Source organism: Bidens hawaiensis, unplaced genomic scaffold (assembly GCF_021521415.1).
Source record: "Bidens hawaiensis isolate Kalapana, Puna unplaced genomic scaffold, B.hawaiensis_p1.1 tig00005142_1, whole genome shotgun sequence".
In the NCBI taxonomy this organism is placed as follows: Eukaryota; Viridiplantae; Streptophyta; class Magnoliopsida; order Asterales; family Asteraceae; genus Bidens; species Bidens hawaiensis.
Genome location: NW_027491327.1, coordinates 641,782 through 662,167, shown reverse-complemented (window position 1 = coordinate 662,167; position 20,386 = coordinate 641,782). Strand labels below are relative to the sequence as shown.

Genomic DNA, 20,386 nt, shown 5'->3' with positions numbered 1-20,386 from the left:
GATCTATCTTTGATTACAAACTAGGTGTTACAACAAAATATACTTGTAAGTTATTCTATTCGTACTAGTAAGTCTGCGTCTATTCACACCGCATCAATCACGTTTGGTAACAGATAGCATAAATTCACGGATTTTCCAACTTCGGTGTCACACCTGAAAAGCACGTTTAAAATGGGTCAACTACTAGAGTTTGTGAGTTTCACGAGTTTCAAGAAAATAAATATGCGTAATCACAAGACATAATTTGTATATACGCATGTAAGTATATGTGTATGTATTGATATATGTGATGTAATTATGCTAAGTTACAGTGAAGCCTGGACTGTTCGTGCTGCGTGCCTCCATTTCCCACGCTCAATCAACCACTGTGGCTCCCCTTCCGCCCACATTATGCCCCAAGTAGCTATGTCTAACACTACATAGCTGGTTCGTAAAAATATGGACATGTGTAAACGGGATAATGTCTCAGCAACCGTGCTGGCCCCGCCTGGGTTTGTCAAACCAATAGTACTATTCACAAGCCACCGGCTCGAAGTTAATCATTGTGTTAGTGGGGACTTTCATGTGTTAGCACTTAGATAATTCACATCATCACATGTTTCAGATAAGTATATAGATATAAGCAAACATGTTTTTCACCCCAAAAGTTCGTAAAACAGTTTAGAAGTGGGGTCATGAAACTCACTGTTTAGTAGATAATCAGTAGCACGTCGGTTCAAGGTTTGTATAACTTGCAATCACGGTTTCCTATAATCAATATTATAATAATATTAATATTTTAATATTATTATAATCTCAATACTAAACTGGGCTGTATAACTAATCTGGGTATAGCTGGAACGCCCAGAAAGTGGCAATAGGCTTATGTTGTGATGTTGTTCAATGTCTAATACTTAAAACCGAACTTGGCTCAGATTCTTGTTTTCCCAGCTGGGCCAAGTTGTTCGTTTACGCGTTCAGAAAACAGTTATGGGGAAATAAGCTTGGGTAAATGTATTGGTTAATAAAATGATTAAGTTATAAAGAAGGATCACATACTAGGGTCCCAGATTAACTACGGGGCCCGTTTCCGTTTATTCAATTTGATTTAAGAAGAAACGCGCAAATCTATCCGGATTGTCCAGGTTTCTCATAGAAAAGTTCGTTTTTACTTTTAATCCAAAAATATGATTTTTGATCACTCTTGGTGTTCTGATATTCCCGCAGGTTCGTTAGTCGCGAACTTGCCGGTTTTTATAAAAACCGAGTTTGTTTAATCTTTAAATTAGTATAATTAATTAACCGTTAATCATTAAATTATGAAAAATTAGCCACTTATCAATTAAAATATGTAGATTTTTATAAAAATATTTTTGGAATTATTTACTGATTTATTAATTTATAAAAATTCATTTTATCAGTTATTTTTCGCCTGAAAATCGTCCGTTTATCTCAAAAAATTTTCAAAAATTCCACAAAAATTCCTAAATACTCAAATTATGTCCCAAAACAACCTGTATCAGTTCCAGAATGTAAAAAGCTTGTGCAATATTCTTTTCGGCCCAAATTCGGCTATAAAAATTCACACAAACGCATATGCACAAAAACACCTTTAGACTTATTCAAATGATCCCAAAATTCATATGCGATCAAAATACATTAAATCTGAGTTCCCAGAAAAAATTCATAATTTTTGAAGCATTTTAACTATTTTTCCCCATTAAACGTCCCAATTCGGTAATAAATTCGCCAAATATTCTCGAATGGTCAAAAAATTACCAAATTTGAACAGGGACTCAATGACATGGTCCCTGATGTTCCTGAAAAATTTCAAGGCCTAATAATATGCGCATCACAACCTTAACCTAAACAGCCCGTAAGCTAGTGTTTCGGCATTACCTTAGCGGTTTTGGTTCGTTTCCGCCTTTCTAATCAACTTTTCAAGCTCTTGTTCTCATATGTAGGCTAGATAAAAGTCTTATATCACAAACCAAGCAATTTTTCATCAACATAACAGCCCTTAACTTAGGGTTTCGGCTAGTGCACAAAAACGAACTTTTGAACCGTAATAACGCCATTTCAACCCTTTAATCTGTGTTTATGGCCAAAAAAACTATCAAACCAGGTTCCTTACCATGTTTATGATCAAAACATATTTATGGACCATTTTTAGGGTTTTTACATGGTTAGGAATGATTTTTGGCAATCAAGCTATGTTTATATGGTATTAATCGAGTTTAAACGAGCCGAAAATCAATTATTTATGACATTTTTACCTAGTTTTTTGCTGGTTTTTGATGGAGAGCAGGTTGTGTCCAGATTTTTCATGAAAGTGATGTTGCAAAATATCTTATACATAGTTTATATTTAAAAGAAAACTTAGGGGGGGGGGGGTTCCCCTATTGCGGCCGCCCCAAAAGGTGGGGTCCATGGGCCCCCCTCTTGCTCTTTTGTCTCGTTTATCATGCCCTTACGTGAAATCCCAACCTCAAATTTATTTCGGGTTCGATTTTTGGCGCGAAAAACTTATCGGGTGCGACAAACAACGCGAAAACGAGTGTTTTTCGGCTAGTTTTGTGTAAAATTATAAAAACATACTATACGTTTGTAAAAATCAAAAATATTTTCACGGATCGCTTAAAACATTTCAATTAAGTGTTTGGTAAGTCTTTTTCGGCTTAACGGATGATACAATGCTTGGTTTGTAACTATCTTTCGCGTTTAAATCTATAGCGGGTAGTTAAACGAGCATGTTTTCGTTTAACTTGTTTGCTATCGAACTAAGGCCATATTACTAATATTTTAGCTTATATTAAACGTATAACACTTATAGATGGCCCTCGGGATTTCTGAGTCATAACCCGACCCGTTCAGTTAATCGTTCGTTTGTTACGCAAAAGGCATTTATTTGCTTAATCGATAAATACGTACTGAGGTGTACCTTGTTTTGGCTCAAATGTCACACACATACAAGACACAAATACAGTACAATTATTAAACCAAACCTATAAAACGCCACGTGACACAGTGACACACTGTACACAGCTACATTAGAACCAAGCCTACAAAACCCCAAACGACACACTATACATAGCTACATTTGCCATTAAATAAGTTAAACGTGACACTTTTTATTCCACATACATGACCCTATAGATTCGTATGACATTTAGAATGACATCAATCTCGTTTTGTAGCAAATTAAACTACAAGCAATCTAGCAATATATATAGGGTAATGTTAAAATGAAAACCCATTTGAGTTGTGAAAACTCTATGTAACATCGTTTATTTTTTTTTCTTTTTTGTTACATGTAATATATGCTGTAACATTTAATACAAAACATCGAAACATAAAAAAAAATGTTTTGCTATTTTTTAACTAATTTTTATATATGTTTTCAGGAGGGAGAAAAAACTATATTTATATTTACATTTTTTATTCCCTTTAATTGTGGACCACAAGATTTAAACATTAATTAAAAACATGTGGTTGAGAATGTGTTTATAGAGTTTTCACTATATATATATATATATATGTAAGCGATTGAAGTAAATTAAGAGAATGTGTTAATAGCCCGTTAATAGTTCACAACCTCTTAATGGTTAAGAGATAGCCTTATGTCTGAATAGTTAAGAGGTAACCTCTTAATAATAATTAAGAGGCTAACAAACAACCCCTTAGTTAAAAGAGTAAAAAAAATTACTAAATAATAGATGAATCTTTGATAGATCAATATATAAATATTAACTAATAAATATATATAGGTGTAAAGTTAAATTAAATTTTAGTTAACTCTTAAGTTTGACAAATAATTACTCTAACTACGGTTTAGTTTTTATTATATATTTTTGAACAACTAAAAATTTTATTAACACCACAGCATAAGCAAGACGCTAAGCACTGGGCATACCAAATGGAAACAAACCAGCAACAAGTTACTAATTTAAGTTACACAATTCTTTCCATTCCAAAGATGCCATTTTAAGCTGTGTTTAATTTTTGTTTAGTAATTTTTAAAATCAAGTGCAACTGAATTCACTGCATATTTAGGTGACCCCTTTGTACATTAGAACAAAAACAATTACCAAATACACGTTTGCAACATTTAATCCCATTTAGCCCCAATTATTTAACTTAGTGTCCTGTTTAAAATACAATTGTTTCTTTAAAGAAATCGTGACTATTCATTTTAGTATTTCAAAAAGGTTATAACATAGATTTTCACATATGTCGTGATTAGTCAAATATTATATGATTTATCATAAAATTGTCATTAAACTATAGTGTATTTAATTTGGTGAGTGTGATTGTTTTGTCCAAATAATTCACATCCGTGATTGTCACCAAAATTATTGCAAAATTTCAACTTTTGAATCTCAACATCAGACTTAGCAGCCAATGTTGCGCATTAAACATTTAAACCCATTTAAAATTGGAGTTTAGTAGTATTTGTTTGTTTGTTTTTTTAAAAAAGTATTACGGTTGGCCGATTATAATCTCACATAAAAATAATCTAGCTATTAGTCCCACCTTTTACACAATTTTTTCTTATTGGACCTTCGTTAAAACAAACATTTTTTTTCTTGCCGTTCGGAAAAAAAGCTTTATCCAGCGCGTTAACTCCGGTGACCCTTACATTCCAAATTAAGAACCTAAACGACCAGTTGATTACACCATCTAAATCACAACCGTTGACCGAGTCTCACTCGATTGAAGCACGATTTCGAGGTCACTTGTACATCAATCGACTTATATCATCTTTCCGATCAAAAAACTCTAAAACATCGGTTTGAAATTCGGGTTAAGTCTTTTTTAAGAAAAATATTGTAAAAGATGAGACTAGTGACCAAAATATTCTCAAATATGATTATTATCCATCACGACCCGTAAGACCAAACCAAATAGAGGAATGAAAGAAGGAATCAAATCTGTCATATCTTTGGGTTATTCACAATTTTAGATCGCACTTCATCATCCTTATCAATCTAGCATGAATAAGCAAAATGTCCTCTAGGTTTAATATACGTTTTTCAACTTATATATACTGGTGCCACAACTTAGGGATGAGCTCTGCACCGTACCGGTACCAAAAATCTCGATCCCGAAAATCGCAAATTTTTGGTACCGTTATCGGTACCGAAATGTTAGGTTCAGTACCGGTACGGTACCGGTATTTAAGGTAAAATTCAGGAAATATCGGTACCGTACCGATCCCGAAAACTCAAAACCTTGGTACCGATTCGGTACCGGTACCAATCGGTACCATACCGAATTTTGCTCATCCCTACCACAACTTTATACGGAAATAAATCATAGCCGTGAAAAAGAATAATATGTGAGTAGCTAGTTTCAAGATCAAAAGATCCATACTCTGCTCATAAATGATTGTAGACAAAAATAAAGAAAGATCAAATTCACTAGTAAATATTAGAAAAAAGGGCTTTTTACATAAGCATCGTCTAAAACACCGATTTTTATAGTTGTAGAAATGAAAGAAACTTCATAGAAGTTGAAATATGAAAAAATATATATGCCTAGTTATTTTAGGAGAATTTGTTTCCTTTTCTTTTTTATTATTTATTTATTTATTTTTAACTCCTTGTGTTACTATTGAACTTATGTATCACATAATAGGGAATTATCTATATAGAGTAAAAGTGGTGGTTGGTGTCACAAACTTTAGCTTGCTGTTTTATGTTTTAGATACATTATTTTGGTGGATAACCAATATGATGTGTTGATTTGGTGGTTGATGTTCTATTTGTTAAAACACACTAATTAATGGGGTGGACTGTAGGTTCGAATCCGGTTACATGTGTATTTGCGTCGTTATTAGGCTTACCCAGTTTTTGTAATTCCTTTATTTATTTTAAAGAAACACATATACCTATATGAATATTTTATATTACAATTTATAATTATTATTAATAATAGTTATAATTCATCTTTGTTAACGTTTTATGTCTATGCTCGAGTGTTATCGACCGGATAAATGTTTTTTTAAATACTTAACTTTTTTTTATATGTTAATTAACCGAACCCATATTAATACACCACTACAAAGCAGCAGGTATATAAACAAATCCAACCTACCCAACGTATTATCCAATCTGTCCAACACAAAACGCCATATAAAATACTAGTTTAGTACCAATAACAATAAATTTTCTAATACCATTGTGGAATGGTATCATACAATTTAATTATGTAATAGATCAAACATTTTTTGTACTACAAATAATACCATTTGATCTTGTGCAAAATCCCAAAAAAGTTGTCTCTCCCCTCTTCCACTTCCTCATTTAAAATGCATCAAATCCTCTAAATAAACACACACCTCACACCTCACACCTCACACCTCCCTCCATCCATATCACACAACACCCTTTCCTGCTTACACTCCACTACCCATTATTTTATTAAATAAAGCAAAAGAGAAAGAAACCCTTTCAAATCCATGCTTTATTTTCTCTGTCTTGTCCAACATTCAACATAGAGATAAGACTTGTAAAAATCTCAAAACACCCTTTTCTTCTTTCTTCTTCTTCTTTACCCCAAAATTTGCATTTTTATGGAAAAAGATTAGGGCTTTCTTCACTACCCATCTTCAAGATTCATCTTTTTCAACAATCTTGAAATACCCATTTGGATTCAAGCATTCTTACACAAACCCAAGAATAATTTACTCCAATTTAGGTAAATTTTCTTGAAAATTTTTACTTACTATATTATTATTATCCAAAGTATTATTAAAAGTGTCATAATTGTTTATTCATTCAGTTTCCAATTGGTGTGTTTTTCTTTTCTTGATGTTTGATTGATAGCTCTATCTGCTGTTAGTACTTTACCTAACTTTTATTATTATACCATCATTTGGTTTTCATATTAATTTTAATTTTATTTTTAGTGTTTGATTTCCAAATCTTGTATTAATCCATTTATATCATAAATTTTGATGTGGATATTGTTTCTTGTTAATCTTTCTTGATTTCTTCACAGCAAGAATACAGATTTTATTGTTTAAAAAATATTAATTGTGGTTTCTTGTTCATCATTGTCAAGAATATGCCCTTAAAATGTCTTTATGTGCTGTATTTTGGGTACATGCAAATAATCAAATTCTAGGTTCAAGATCCACCCTTTATGATGAATTATTATCTGGGTCTGTGTCTTTATTATTTAAATCAAACATTTGGTGATTAAATTGGGAATTTTGACTTTGTTTGACCAGGTTTGACTTTGACCTGTTGTCATTGACCATGAAGGGTGAAACTTCATGGATTAGTCTTTTTCTTGATGATTTTCCAAAAGACAACAATTTGTTGGATTCAGTCTCAGATGAGGAGGGTAAAACCGACAATTTACACGCGGTATCGCTCGATTCAATCTTGCCCGATGATTTACTCGAGCGGATTCTCGCTTACCTCCCGATTGCAAGCATCTTTCGTTTCGGCTGCGTGTGTAAACGATGGCACGAAATTGTGAATTCGCGACGGTTTTTATTGACTGGGTCACCGGTTATGTCACAAAAGCCGTGGTATTTCATGTTCACGAGCTCGGATGAGCCGGTTGGGTACGCGTATGATCCGGTTTTAAGGAAATGGTACGGGATTGACCTCCCGTACATGGTCAAAACCTCGCAATGGTTCGTTTCGTCATCGAGCGGGCTTGTTTGTTTCATGGATAACGATAGTCGAACCGAGCTTTACGTGTGTAATCTTGATTACACACTAAACGCTGCGTTCGCCTCTACGAGCCGCCCGGTTTACGGTTATGCGACTATAGCGCGCTCTCGATCTCGGTTGACCGGAAGTCAACAAGCTATTCGGTGACGGTCGTGAAGTCAAAACAAGTACCCGATAATTTCTTCCAGTGGGACCTCTCGATCCACGTGTACGACTCGGTCACCATGACGTGGACGACGCCCGTGACCGAGATGCTGACTGGATGGCGAGGTGGTGACGAGAGCGTGATTTGTAACAGGGTTTTGTACTTCTTGATTTTCTCAACCGGGTCGTTTCAGGAGAACCGACACGGGCTCGTGGGCTATGATCTTTCGGGTTCACCGGCTCATAATAATTTGTTGGCACGTGGGTTTATCGCGGTCCCTTGCTCGCTTACGTGTGGGCGGTTGATGAACCTTAACGAGTCGTTAGTTATGGTGGGTGGGATCGGGAAACAGGAGCGACAAGATGTTATTACGGGGATCGGGATTTGGGTTCTCGAAAACAAGAACGAGTGGCGAGAAGTGGCTCGAATGCCACACCGGTTCTTTCAAGGGTTCGGTGAGCTCGATGACGTGTTTGCTAGCGGTGGGACCGATGACTTAATCTACATTCAAAGTTACGGTGCGCCGGCGCTTTTGGTGTTCGATTTGAAAAAGAATCAATGGAAATGGTCACAAAAATGCCCCGTTACAAAACGGTTTCCGCTTCAGTTGTTTACCGGGTTTTGTTTCGAGCCTCGGCTTGAAATCTCGCCTTAGGTTCAGGCTCGGGTCGGGTTTGTTATTGAATGTGTAAGGATTTTCTGGAATTTAATTGCTTTTGTTCTTCACATTGTGTGTTATTTATGTACATGAAACATGTTTTTTACAAATGGAAGATTATGTTTTGTGAATGTGTACTTGGGATTTGTCTATATGAGAATGGATAAAAGGGTTGTACTCTTTGCATGTGTGGTGGTACATTACAATGCTAACAAGGGGTTTAATGGAGCAATTCTAAATCTTTGGAGTGTACAACTGGTGTTGTACATTGTACAAATGATGATATGAGGTAGGTTTTTACTTTTTACCCATGGATACTTATTTTACCCAAAAAAATAAAAAACGTTACAGTTGTGTTGTCACCATCTTCTATATTTTAACGTTTTTGAGTTCCCATGTCATCATATCAAATCTAATTTTAGTGGTCTGTTTTTTTACAAAGTTGAGGGGGGCAAATGGGCAATTTGTAGGTATGCTGCCTTCCTTTATATTGGTAATGTGGCCCTTTGATTATTTAGGGGGTGTTGGGATTGGTTTATTATAAGTTTTTACTAATTTACTCTTTAGATGCTTTTAAATATAAGTTTATACTGAGTAGTTTAAGTTATTTTTTTTTAATTATAAAAAATTTAGAAAGGTGTTTTAATTAGTCAATTTAAAGTTACTTCTGTTATGTTGAAACATAGCAAGTGAATAAACTGTTTAGTTTTATTTTTTGATGGTTATTATGGTAGCAATGTGCTTATGTTGATATTTAGTTATGGCCACTATGTTTTGACCCTTACTAGTTTAGTGATTAAACACAGTAAAAAAGAACTCTTTTTTTATTGGTTACAATTAGGGTGTTCAAAGTCAGGGTTCAATCGGTTTTAATGAAAATCATAGGCTGAACTTCTAATTATGGTTTCGAAAACAAAATAACCAGATTGGGAAGGTAAATTGGTTGGTACGAGGATCCTAAGCCTTCCAAAATAACCAGATTGGGAAAATTATAGGCTGAACTACCCAAATTCACAACCCAAACCAACCTAACCTTTAATAAAAACTAATTATCTCTAATCAACTATACGACTCAATCTAGTTCAAATTTTTTTTCTCATTCACAACCAAACCCGAACAATTTTTTTTTTATTAAATAGATGTAGCTTATGACTATTAAAATATATAGAAAAAATAAAACTCAATTTACAAATCAGTAATAGAACAATAATAAAAAATAATATTCATTTATGAAAGAACTTGGTTTTCAACAAAACTTATATCAAAATATTCATATAAATAATTTAAATATGGCAATGTTTTTATATTGTTTTTTTAAGTTAGATGATTTAAGCTATTATACAAAAATCATATTTATATATTGAATTAATTGATAACAAGAAGAAAAGGAACAAGAAAATAAATACGGGCCAATGGGTTGGTGACATTTGGCAGTGGGTTGCTAGGACGAGCAGTTCTTGAGACAGGTTGATAAAAATATGAATTATTTATTTTCTTTGAAGCCACTTGACGACCCAAACCCCTATTAGTTTGGGAATGAGAGTCTAATGTTCGGGTTGACAATTCGATCTTCATTCATACGATTGTAACAAAGAAACCATGTTTCCTTTGTACGCATGATTGGTGTAAATGTCAAAATTTAACGGCTAAAGTTATGCACACTTTTTTAGATTGGTTTTTTTTTCTTTAATTATTATAAGAGACTAGCAAAAGCTAAAAACGGAACAATAAATAGTTACATGACAAGAAGAGGATTTTTAAACCACTCATGCCAACTAACGTTTGATTTTTCTCATCTTTATTACTAATCTACCAAAATGAGTAGTTGAGAAGAGAGTTGAAATAAGGTCCTTTTTCCTCTCTTCACCAGCATGAGCAACCATGTTTCGATGTTTCTAAATGACCCACCAAGTCGAAACAACAATAGCAAGGATTACTTTTTTCTTCTTTTCCGAAACCAGTGAAGTGTTAATCCATGTCATGATCATCCCAAAAGGGATATGATCTTCATACACCACCGCCATGCTGACTGGACATGCCTATACGGCACATATAGGACAGTACAAGGGTTGTATAGGCTACGCTTGATTGACAAGTGTACGAAGGGGAGAAAAAAACAACTTTTTGCAGCCTCTACGACCATATAGATCTATACGAGCCGTATAGGTATTTAATTGCTCATATAGCACCTGATACACCATAAAACCTATATGGGTTGTATATGACCGTATAGAAAACTTTTGCAGAAAAAACGTTAGAATATAATCTTAAATGTATGTTCTCGGGTTACAACTATAAATTACTTAGCCAAGTAAGTTAGTAAGTTATGTAAATTTAAATTCAGTTTATCCTATTATATTATTCTAACATTTCAATACTTTACTCATCTTCAAGTCTTTATGTAAATTTAATCTCGTAAGGCAGTGTATTTACATTCTCTAATTTTCAAAATAAAGATAACTAACACATATTATAAGAGTGTCTAAAAAAATTAATAAAAAAATGTTTATATGGCCTGTATAAGGCTATATAAGGCACCATAAACAATGTCCGACAACGTCGACACACGGCCCGAATAATCCTATACGAGCCGTATAGGTAAAAAATTGGTGTGAGGATCCTAAGCCTCCCAAATGGAGTCAAATCGAGCCATTTTCAAATGGCAACCCAAACTCTGAACGCAATCCCACACGTACCAAATTTATGCACATATTATGACCAATAGGAACAAAAGATCATGTTACCTTTGCACACATTTCTCTTTTATTATTGCTTAAATTGGATAAAAATGTGTGCTAATTACAAACTTAATTTCTAAAATTTTATCTAACTAAATTAAATTAAACGATTTTTCTTATAAAAAGCTATTTATAAAAAGAAAAAAGAACTCATACCTAACATACTCTATACCGACCAAGAAACCACTAAACATCAATTCTATGATTTGAATATGAATATTTGTATCTTCATTTTACATCACCCACATGGCATTTGCTTGCGGTTGGATGACTTAGCATATGGCAATGCATCACAAAGATTTGGGCATTCCAAAACTAATAATTTGGTTTGGTGATGGTGTGACCATACAACCATCGTTCATCATGTTAGTCTTGCTTATAAATATTCAAATGAATTATTTGATCACTTTATTATTATTATTATTATTATTATTATTCTTATTATTATTATTATTATTATTATTATTATTATTATTATTATTATTATGTGGGATTTTTAAAGAATTCTAACTTACAGGCAATAATATTCATGTGATATAAAACTAATCTGTTTGTATACTAAAAAGGATTTTATCCTAAAATGCCATTGTGACAAAAATTTCTTTATTATTTCTGAAAGTGAGTACCTAAACCTTTAATATGTGCTTAGGCCCATTGATAATCAACCGATAAGAGGCGGCTTACAATTATTAAACACTAATGATAAGCCTATCAATGGCTAGCTCATTAATGATTAGCCCATTAGTCATTAGGCCCAATTCATTGTGCTACGTATGTCAAAAGCCTTGGTGTAATCTGAAGAATACTAAGTGACCCCGGCAGATTACGGATAATCTTAGGGTTAAGTAGATGTTTCCCACGAGGGTTAGGTCCGACAAAGATGGTTACTCTTCTAATTACCTGCAAAACAAACACCGTGAGCTCGTCACTGAGAAGGGGGGGTACCTCCTTGTGACCACCCTCCGGCGTGAGAATCAGACTAGATTGCTCTGAATATAAATGTATATTAAGAGAAATAGCTAGAGCAGATAAGATATGTGATGGTATAAGATCGTATGTGATAAGATGTGATACCGTTCCAAGGTGTTGGAGTATTTATAGCCGAAGGTAGGTTTCCAAGCAGGTATAGCCAGCTGTATAATATTCCTTTTCAACCAACTGTGGGCTTCGCACGTGCCATGCTGGTGGTTGGTGGGTAGGCAGCGGCTGATAGTGACATGGCCGGCTGTGTACTATTCATTTTCCACCAACTGCAGGCTATGTACGTGCCACGATGAGGGTTGGTGAGTAGGCAGCGGCTGATAGTGACATTAAGTACTAGAGCGTGCTGCTCGTCGTACTGTTGTCAGTGAGCTGTCACCCTGTGATTGGTTCATGGGTTGCTTTGGTCAGATCTTGTCTATTTTGTCCATACCTTGGCAGGTATAGTACAAAAGATCCTCCAGAAGCGTACGGACTGGCTCATTTGGGCGGGAGTAATCCCGCCTTGCTCATTCCTTCTTCAGGTGACATTACTGAATTATTGAGTTAGTGCCTTGTGCGTGTAGCCTTACTATTAGTGCGGGTAGCCTCCGCTGATGGCTTGTATCCGCAGCTGCGGGAACAGGCGGGGTACTTCACCATTGGGAGGCTTTTCCTGCGGGAACAGCTGGCGTATGCGCGTAAGGTCTTCATCTCTCTGAGCATGGTGGGTCCTGCGGAACCAGTTGGTCTTTGCGCAGACGTCCCTCTTCAAGGTGAGTCTTGCGGGTCCAACTGGGCTCTGCTGGGACCTACCTCTTCAAGTCCCCCCAGTCCAATGTTCTTCTCATGAATTGTTAATAAGTGAGGTGAACTTTTGGACTTAAGCAAGGGGTTTTGAAAAGGGTTTTTAGTTTTAAGGTTGTCCGTGGGGATTCTTCCCGCGGTTTCCCTAATGTCACGTGCAGAAATTCCCGACTTTTCTGCTTGATCTTTGGGTATGATGCGGGTAGGTGTGTAACTTCCTCGTAAGTCAGGAGCGTTGAGTTTCACTTGTGTAGATTCTCCACGAGGTTTTGGTAGTTTGACATAGTGATCAATTATGTTAAACAACCAATTCCATCTTGGAGCTTCAAACAATCTAGTTCTCAACGTTCCTGCTATGCGGGGATGTTATTTCCCTTTCCACAAGCATGGCCCAGAAGATCCTTCTTGGTTTTAATTCCCTGCAAGTGCTAAGTATGTAAAGGGTTTCGCCTTGACACTGTACCCGCACTCGTCTTATAGTTACTTGACTTCCAAGGTATTCTTGGCTTCAATTCCCTACAGGTGCTAAGTATGTGAAGGGTTTTGCCTTGACACTGTACCCGCACTTGTCTTACGGTTTCTTGGTTACCAAGGTATTCTTGGCTTCAATTCCCTGCAGGTGCTAAGTATGTGAAGGGTTTCGCCTTGACACTGTATCCGCACTTGTCTTACGGTTTCTTGGTTACCAAGGTAAGGGGGTATATTCCCTCTTATTTTTGAATCTTTGAATCTTTTTGAAATATAAATGTTTGTGCGGGTAGGACCGTCACTTTCACTTAATGACTTGCTTTATAAACGTTATATGACTTGCTCATGCATATTATAGTTTAATTTGGCACTTGTTTTGCCTCATAAACAATATATGATTCGCTCATGCATACTTTAGTTTAACTTAGCAATTTTCCAAGTGTTTTGAATAAGTTAACCTTTCGACGCGTGGTTGTCAATAGGTTAATGTTCAGTTTCCTCTATCATGATTGTGCGGGTAGGACCGTCACTTTCATTTAGTGGGATGACCAAACTTTACCTATAACTGACCTGCGTGAAGGTTTTTCTCATCTTTTCCTTAGAATTTTTTGCCGTTTCTTGTGTTTATGCGGGTTTTGTCGCCTTCCACACGCAACGACTTACTTCCCCACTTATTTATGCGGTGAATACCGGCATATCAGTGTTTTGAATAAGTATAAAGGTAAGGCTATCAACACAATGTGATAAAGGAGAATCATTTCCATTAGAAGTGGCTCTAGGCCTTTCTTTATAAGTTTGGAATTGATCTACATGTAACATTTGCGTAATTGAACTCCATTCCATGTTCTTGGGATGGGGGTGCCATCGAGCCTTTCGAGCCGGTATGCGCCCTTTCCCAAAACTTCTTTGATAATGTATGGCCCTTCCCAGACCGGGGCCAGCTTTCCTGGGCGTTCTTGGTTCGAAGCCTCGTTGTCACGCAGTATGTAGTCTCCGACATTGAAGTTGCAGAGTTTTACCCGCGTGTTGTAGTACTTTTGCATTTGTCGCTTGTAGTTCTCTTCACGCGCTGCGGCTAAGTCTCTGCGTTCTTCGGTTAGCATAAGGTCTAACCGTCTTTTCGCATCATTGTCTTCTGGCTGAATCAAGACCCTTGGTGAGGGTAAACCAATTTCGACCGGGACCATGGCTTCAGTGCCATAAGTGAGGCTGAACGGGGTTTCTCCCGTACTGGCCTTTTTCAGCGTTCTGTTTGCCCAAAGGACGTGTGGAACTTCGTCCACCCAGCCGGATCTATGTTCCAAGAGTCTTTTCTTTATGCCGTCGACGATGCTCTTATTTGCTCCTCACCATTACCCTGCGGGTGCGCCACTGAGGTAAAGGTGTGGGTGATTTGAAGTTCTTCCAGCCACTTTTGTAGCTTCCTGTCAGCAAAGTTGGTGCCGTTATCGCTCACCAAATTCTGGGGAAGTCCAAAACGACAAATAATAAATTCCCAAATAAATTTTTTGATATGTTTTGCGGTTGTTTGGGCTAAGGGTTTTGCTTCTATCCACTTGGTGAAGTAGTCGATGGCTACCACCAGAAACTGAACGTTCCCTGCTGCTGTGGGAAATGGGCCTGTCACATCGATGGCCCACTTCTGAAATGGCCATGAAGAGGTGACTGGAACAAGTTCATTCTTCGGGTGGTGCGTGTTGGGTGCGTAGAGTTGGCAAGACCTACACTTTCTGATGTATGCCAGCGCATCCGTATGCATCCCCGGCCAAAAGTATCCCGCGTTGTTTAGCTTAGCTACAACAGCGCGTGGACCTGCGTGTACTCCACAGATGCCCTCGTGCACTTCCCTTAGGAGGTAGCCAGCATCTTGGTTGTCCACGCATCTTAGGAGTGGGCCAAGAAAATTACGTCTGTAAAGGATGTCATCGATGAGTTGATAATTCAGTGCTTTACAGCGTATTTTTCTTACCTGTGTTTTTGAAACTGGTAGTATACCCGCCGCAAGGTAATTTATTATTGGTGTCATCCACGTTTCTGTACCGGTTTGGATGACACAGATTTCCTTGTGCGGGACTGATGGTGCTCCAAGGAGTTCAATGCGGATGTCCTTTCCCAAGTGGGTGAAGGCTAATGATGCAAGCTTGCTTAACGCATCCGCAGATTTGTTTTCGCTACGCTTGACGTGTATAACTTTACAATCGTTAAAGTCGCGCATAAGGGTTTTTGCTTGTGCGAGGTACAGGGCCATTGTGTCGTTCACGGCCGTGTACGTCCCGTTTATTTGGTTGGCTACTAACATGGAATCCACGTGGGCTTCCAAGTTTTTCACTCCCATCTTACGCGCAATTCTCAGCCCGGCCAAGAATGCTTCATACTCCGCTTCGTTATTTGTACTTGGAAAATCCAGTCGAATAGCGTAAGTGTATTCTTGGCCTGCTGGGTTGGTTAGTTTCAACCCTGCGCCTGAGCCCTCATTGCTGGCTGCTCCATCAGTGTAGAGTCGCCAGACATCATCGATGTCCTGTGCTGGAGAGGGTTGAGCCTCCTCCTGGCACTCTTTCTCCCGCGAAGCGGGGACTTCTGCAATAAAGTCGGCCAAGACCTGGCCTTTTATGGCTGGCCTCGGCTTGTACTTTATCGCGTATTCTCCCAATTCTATTGCCCATTTGGCTAGGCGTCCTGACAATTCGGGTTTGCCTAGAACGTTTGCGAGTTTGAAGTTGGTGAGAATGGTGATTGGGTGACCTTGGAAATATCGTCTTAGCCTGCGTGAAGCCTGTACAAGTGCTAAGACTAATTTTTCCAGGGTGGAGTACCGGGTTTCTACGTCTGTTAGGACACGGCTAACATAGTAGATTGGCATCTGGATGCCTTTTCGCTCTACTAGCAGGACGGCCCCGGTTGCTCTATCTGTGGCGGAAAGGTATAGGATTAATTCCTCCCCCGCTTCTGGTGCTGTGAGCGTTGGGAGTTCGATCAAGCGTGACCGAATTTCCTGAAAAGCTGCTTCCGCTTCTGGTGTCCAGCGGAAGTGCGTTTTCTTTAAACAGTTTCTCAATGTGGACACGAATGGGAACGACCTATCCGCATGGTTTGCCAAAAAGCGGTTAAGTGCGACTAGGCGTCCATTCAGTGTCTGAGCTTGCTTGATGGTAGTAGGTGATTCCATTTTGATAATGGCTTCGACCTTTTCAGGGTTCGCTCTGAAGCCATCTTTAGTAACAATGACTCCTAAGAACTTCCCTTCTTCCATCCCAAAGGAACACTTTCTCGGGTTGAGCTTCATGTTTATCTTTCTGAGCGTGTTGAAAGTTTCTTCGATGTCTTTCAACATCGTTTCTGGGTCAGTGCTTTTGATGACCAAGTCATCCATGTAGACTTCCAAGTTCCTCCCAATTTGGGCATGAAACTCTTTGTCCATCAGGCGTTGGTATGTGGACCCGGCATTCTTAAGTCCGAATGGCATCATTTGATAACAAAATGTGTCATCGGGCGTCCGAAATGCGGTTTTGTCCTGATCGTCAACGGCCATGTGGATTTGATGGTACCCCTTATACGCATCAAGGAAGCATTTAAGGCGAAACGGTGCTAACGAATCTACCTTAAGATCAATTTCGGGTAACGGGTAACAATCTTTGGGGCATGCTTTGTTTAAGTCTTTGAAATCTATGCACATGCGCCATTGTTTGTTAGACTTCGGTACCATGACGGGATTTGCAACCCATGTTTGATATCTGCTAACTCGTACGATGCCCGCGTCAAGGAGTTCCTTGACTTGGGTTCTACACGCTTTAGCTTGTTCCGCCCCCATTACTTTGCGCTTTTGTATGACTGGCGTAAAAGCCGGGTCACACTTGAGCTTATGCTCTGCCTTACTTCGAGGTACACCAGTCATGTCAGCTGGTGTCCACGCGAAGATGTTAGCGTTTTTCTGTAGTAAGCGTTTTAGTAAGGTGCGCGTAGGATCAGTGACTGTTGGGCCAATGGTAACAGCCTGGTCAGGGTATTTGCCATTGAAGGCCCATTCTTCTGGTTCGGTGATTGTTGGTTTAGCCATCTTTGGTTTGGGTTTTGATGAGACAGATGCGATGCATACCTGGGGGATACCGGTGATCATCGCTACACCCTCAGCTGTTGGCCATCCCATCATGCCGTGGACTGAAGATACCACGGCATTGAATCTTGCCATCCCGTCTCTCCCGAAGAGAATGTCATATGTGTGGTGTGGCTTCCTCATTACGACAAAGTCCACGTCTTCTGTGCGGGAGTGTTTCCCGTCTGTGAGAATGACGGGGAAAGATAGGATACCCAGGGGGTGTTTGTGCTGCCGTCGAACCCTTCCATCGAGGCGTAGACCGTTTCCAGGCGTTCATTGTCTTCGTCGTCCAGCTTGTCGAAGAACTGCCTGTACATAACCGTTGACGAGGCGGCGTTGTCAGCAAGAGTGCGGGAAGTGATGTAGTGCCCCAGCTGGCTTTTGATGACGATAGGGCCTTCTTTGCTGGGTCCTCCTGGCACTCGCGGGAAGCGCACCTCAGCTTCCTTCCACGCGCATTGTTCTGTCGTTCGTCTTTTTCTTCTTCTGACGTTACTATGAACCATGTGGATGCTGATGTCAACGGGCTTTCGTTCGTTGCTTTTGTATCGGTTATCATTCTTCCCTCCATTCTTGATTGATGCCACAAGGTGTGTAAGTTTTCCATCCTTGACGAATGTTTCAACAATATCCCTCAAGGATATACACTCCTCAGTGGTGTGACCCTTTGTCCCGTGGAAGTCACAGGATTTGCTCTGATCCGCATTATGTCGATGCCGGACCATTGGAGCTTTTGGCCATGGGAGTTTTTCGGTGGCAAATATCTCCGTGACGCTTTTGGTGAGTGGCGTCCACCGGGGGTTTCGGCTTGATGGGTGCGTGTTATCCCTTCCGCCTACTAGAGGGCGAGAGCTGGATGAGGTGTCAAAGTTTACCCTTGACTGCCAAATACCTAGCTTCCTCTTTTTGTTTTGCCGGGCGGTCCGGACGTTGTTTTCTCTAGTCCTCTGCGTGTAGAGGTTTGTACTTTGGGGAAGATCCCTACCCAGTTGCTTCTCCGTTTCGGCAAAGCGCTTGGCCGCCGTCATGATGGCATCCCATGTGGATGGCATGCCGTCTTTACCCGTCAACGTGCGGATAAGCTCTGGGTATTCGGCGCCCTGGATGAAAGCGGCGCGAACAAGATCTTCGCTTATGGTGCCCAGACTCAGCTTTTTCGAGTTGAAGCGAGTGATGAAGTCTAGTAAAGATTCATCCTCTTCTCTAACGCAGTTGAGGATCGTCCACTGCTCTTCAGTATATTTCCTCTGTTGGCTGAAGTGCTGGCTGAACTTGTGTTGGAAGTCCGCCCAATCATAGATGTGGTGGACCGGTAAACGATCAAATCACGCCCTGGCCGCTCCAACCAGCGTCATCTGGAACATATAACACCACGTGGGTTCCGTCCAGTTGCTGACGGTTGCCCCCGCTATGAATCTGTTCAAGTGATCATCTGGGTCGGATATACCATCATAAGTGCCGATGTTGGACATCTGTTTGGCACTCTTCGGGGCGATTGCTTCCGCAATGTCCCTTGCAAACTTGGACGTTCCCGCATTTGCAACAGTTGGTCTAAAGGTTTTGGAGAAGTCACGTGGGTTTCCCCCCGCATTCCTTAGTTTGAAGGTTTCTCCAAAATTCCTTCTTGGTTGGAAGTTCGTTTCCTTGCGCTTCCTTTTCGCCCTATGACGAGGGTTTGCGTCACTGTCGGACTCCTCCCAATCATCATCCAAGTACTCGCACTCATTGCTCATGTTGAGTTGTTGTCGAGTGCTTCTGAATTCGTCAGCCTGTTGGAATGAACGTAAGCGTTCATCCAACTCAGCTTGGAATTCCTTCTGACGTGCTTCCGCCCAGGCTTTAACTTGATCAAGTATTTGGCGGGGGAGCCTCTTCTGTTGTCTCTCCAACTGGGTATCGGTGAATCCCAGTGAAGGATTGTTAATGCACTTGCCCCGGTTTAGGTAACCGGGGTAATGTTCGTAAAAATTGTGTACTCGCCGGTGTTCCCCCCAGTAGCTGGGGTTGTGGTTACCGGGGTTTCTTGGTCACTCGCTGGCCTTGGCATCGGAGTAACCTTAACCATCTTTCCAGAGGTTTTGAAAAAACTGAAAATTAGTTCTAGTTTTTATGCACGGATGGCGCCAATGAAGAAACACTAAGTGACCCCGGCAGATTACGGATAATCTTAGGGTTAAGTAGATGTTTCCCACGAGGGTTAGGTCCGGCAAAGATGGTTACTCTTCTGATGACCTGCAAAACAGATACCGTGAGCTCGTCACTGAGAAGGGGGGTACCTCCTTGTGACCACCCTCCGGCGTGAGAATCAGACTAGATTGCTCTGAATATAAATGTATATTAAGAAAAATAGCTAGAGCAGATAAGATATGTGATGGTATAAGATCGTATATGATAAGATGTGATACCGTTCCAAGGTGTTGGAGTATTTATAGCCGAAGGTAGGTTTCCAAGCAGGTACAGCCAGCTGTATAATATTCCTTTTATACCAACTGTGGGCTACGCACGTGCCATGCTGGTGGTTGGTGGGTAGGCAGCGGCTGATAGTGACATGGCCGGCTGTGTACTATTCCTTTTCCACCAACTGCAGGCTATGTACGTGCCACGATGAGGGTTGGTGAGTAGGCAGCGGCTGATAGTGACATTAAGTACTAGAGCGTGCTGCTCGTCGTACTGTTGTCAGTGAGCTGTCACCCTGTGATTGGTTCATGGGCTGCTTTGGTCAGATCTTGTCTATTTTGTCCATACCTTGGCAGGTATAGTACAAAAGATCCTCCAGAAGCGTACGGACTGGCTCATTTGGGCGGGAGTAATCCCGCCTTGCTCATTCCTTCTTCAGGTGACATTACT

At 39.5% G+C, this 20,386-nt stretch overlaps 1 pseudogene across 1 annotated transcript; it reads left to right on the top strand.

The window, feature by feature from the left end:
- Positions 1 to 6,592: 6,592 nt before the first annotated feature.
- Positions 6,593 to 8,542, top strand: LOC143628956 (F-box/kelch-repeat protein At3g61590 pseudogene; annotated as a pseudogene). Its single transcript, XR_013152851.1, has 2 exons — positions 6,593 to 6,678; positions 7,214 to 8,542. The product of XR_013152851.1 is annotated as an F-box/kelch-repeat protein At3g61590 pseudogene (transcript).
- Positions 8,543 to 20,386: the final 11,844 nt, after the last annotated feature.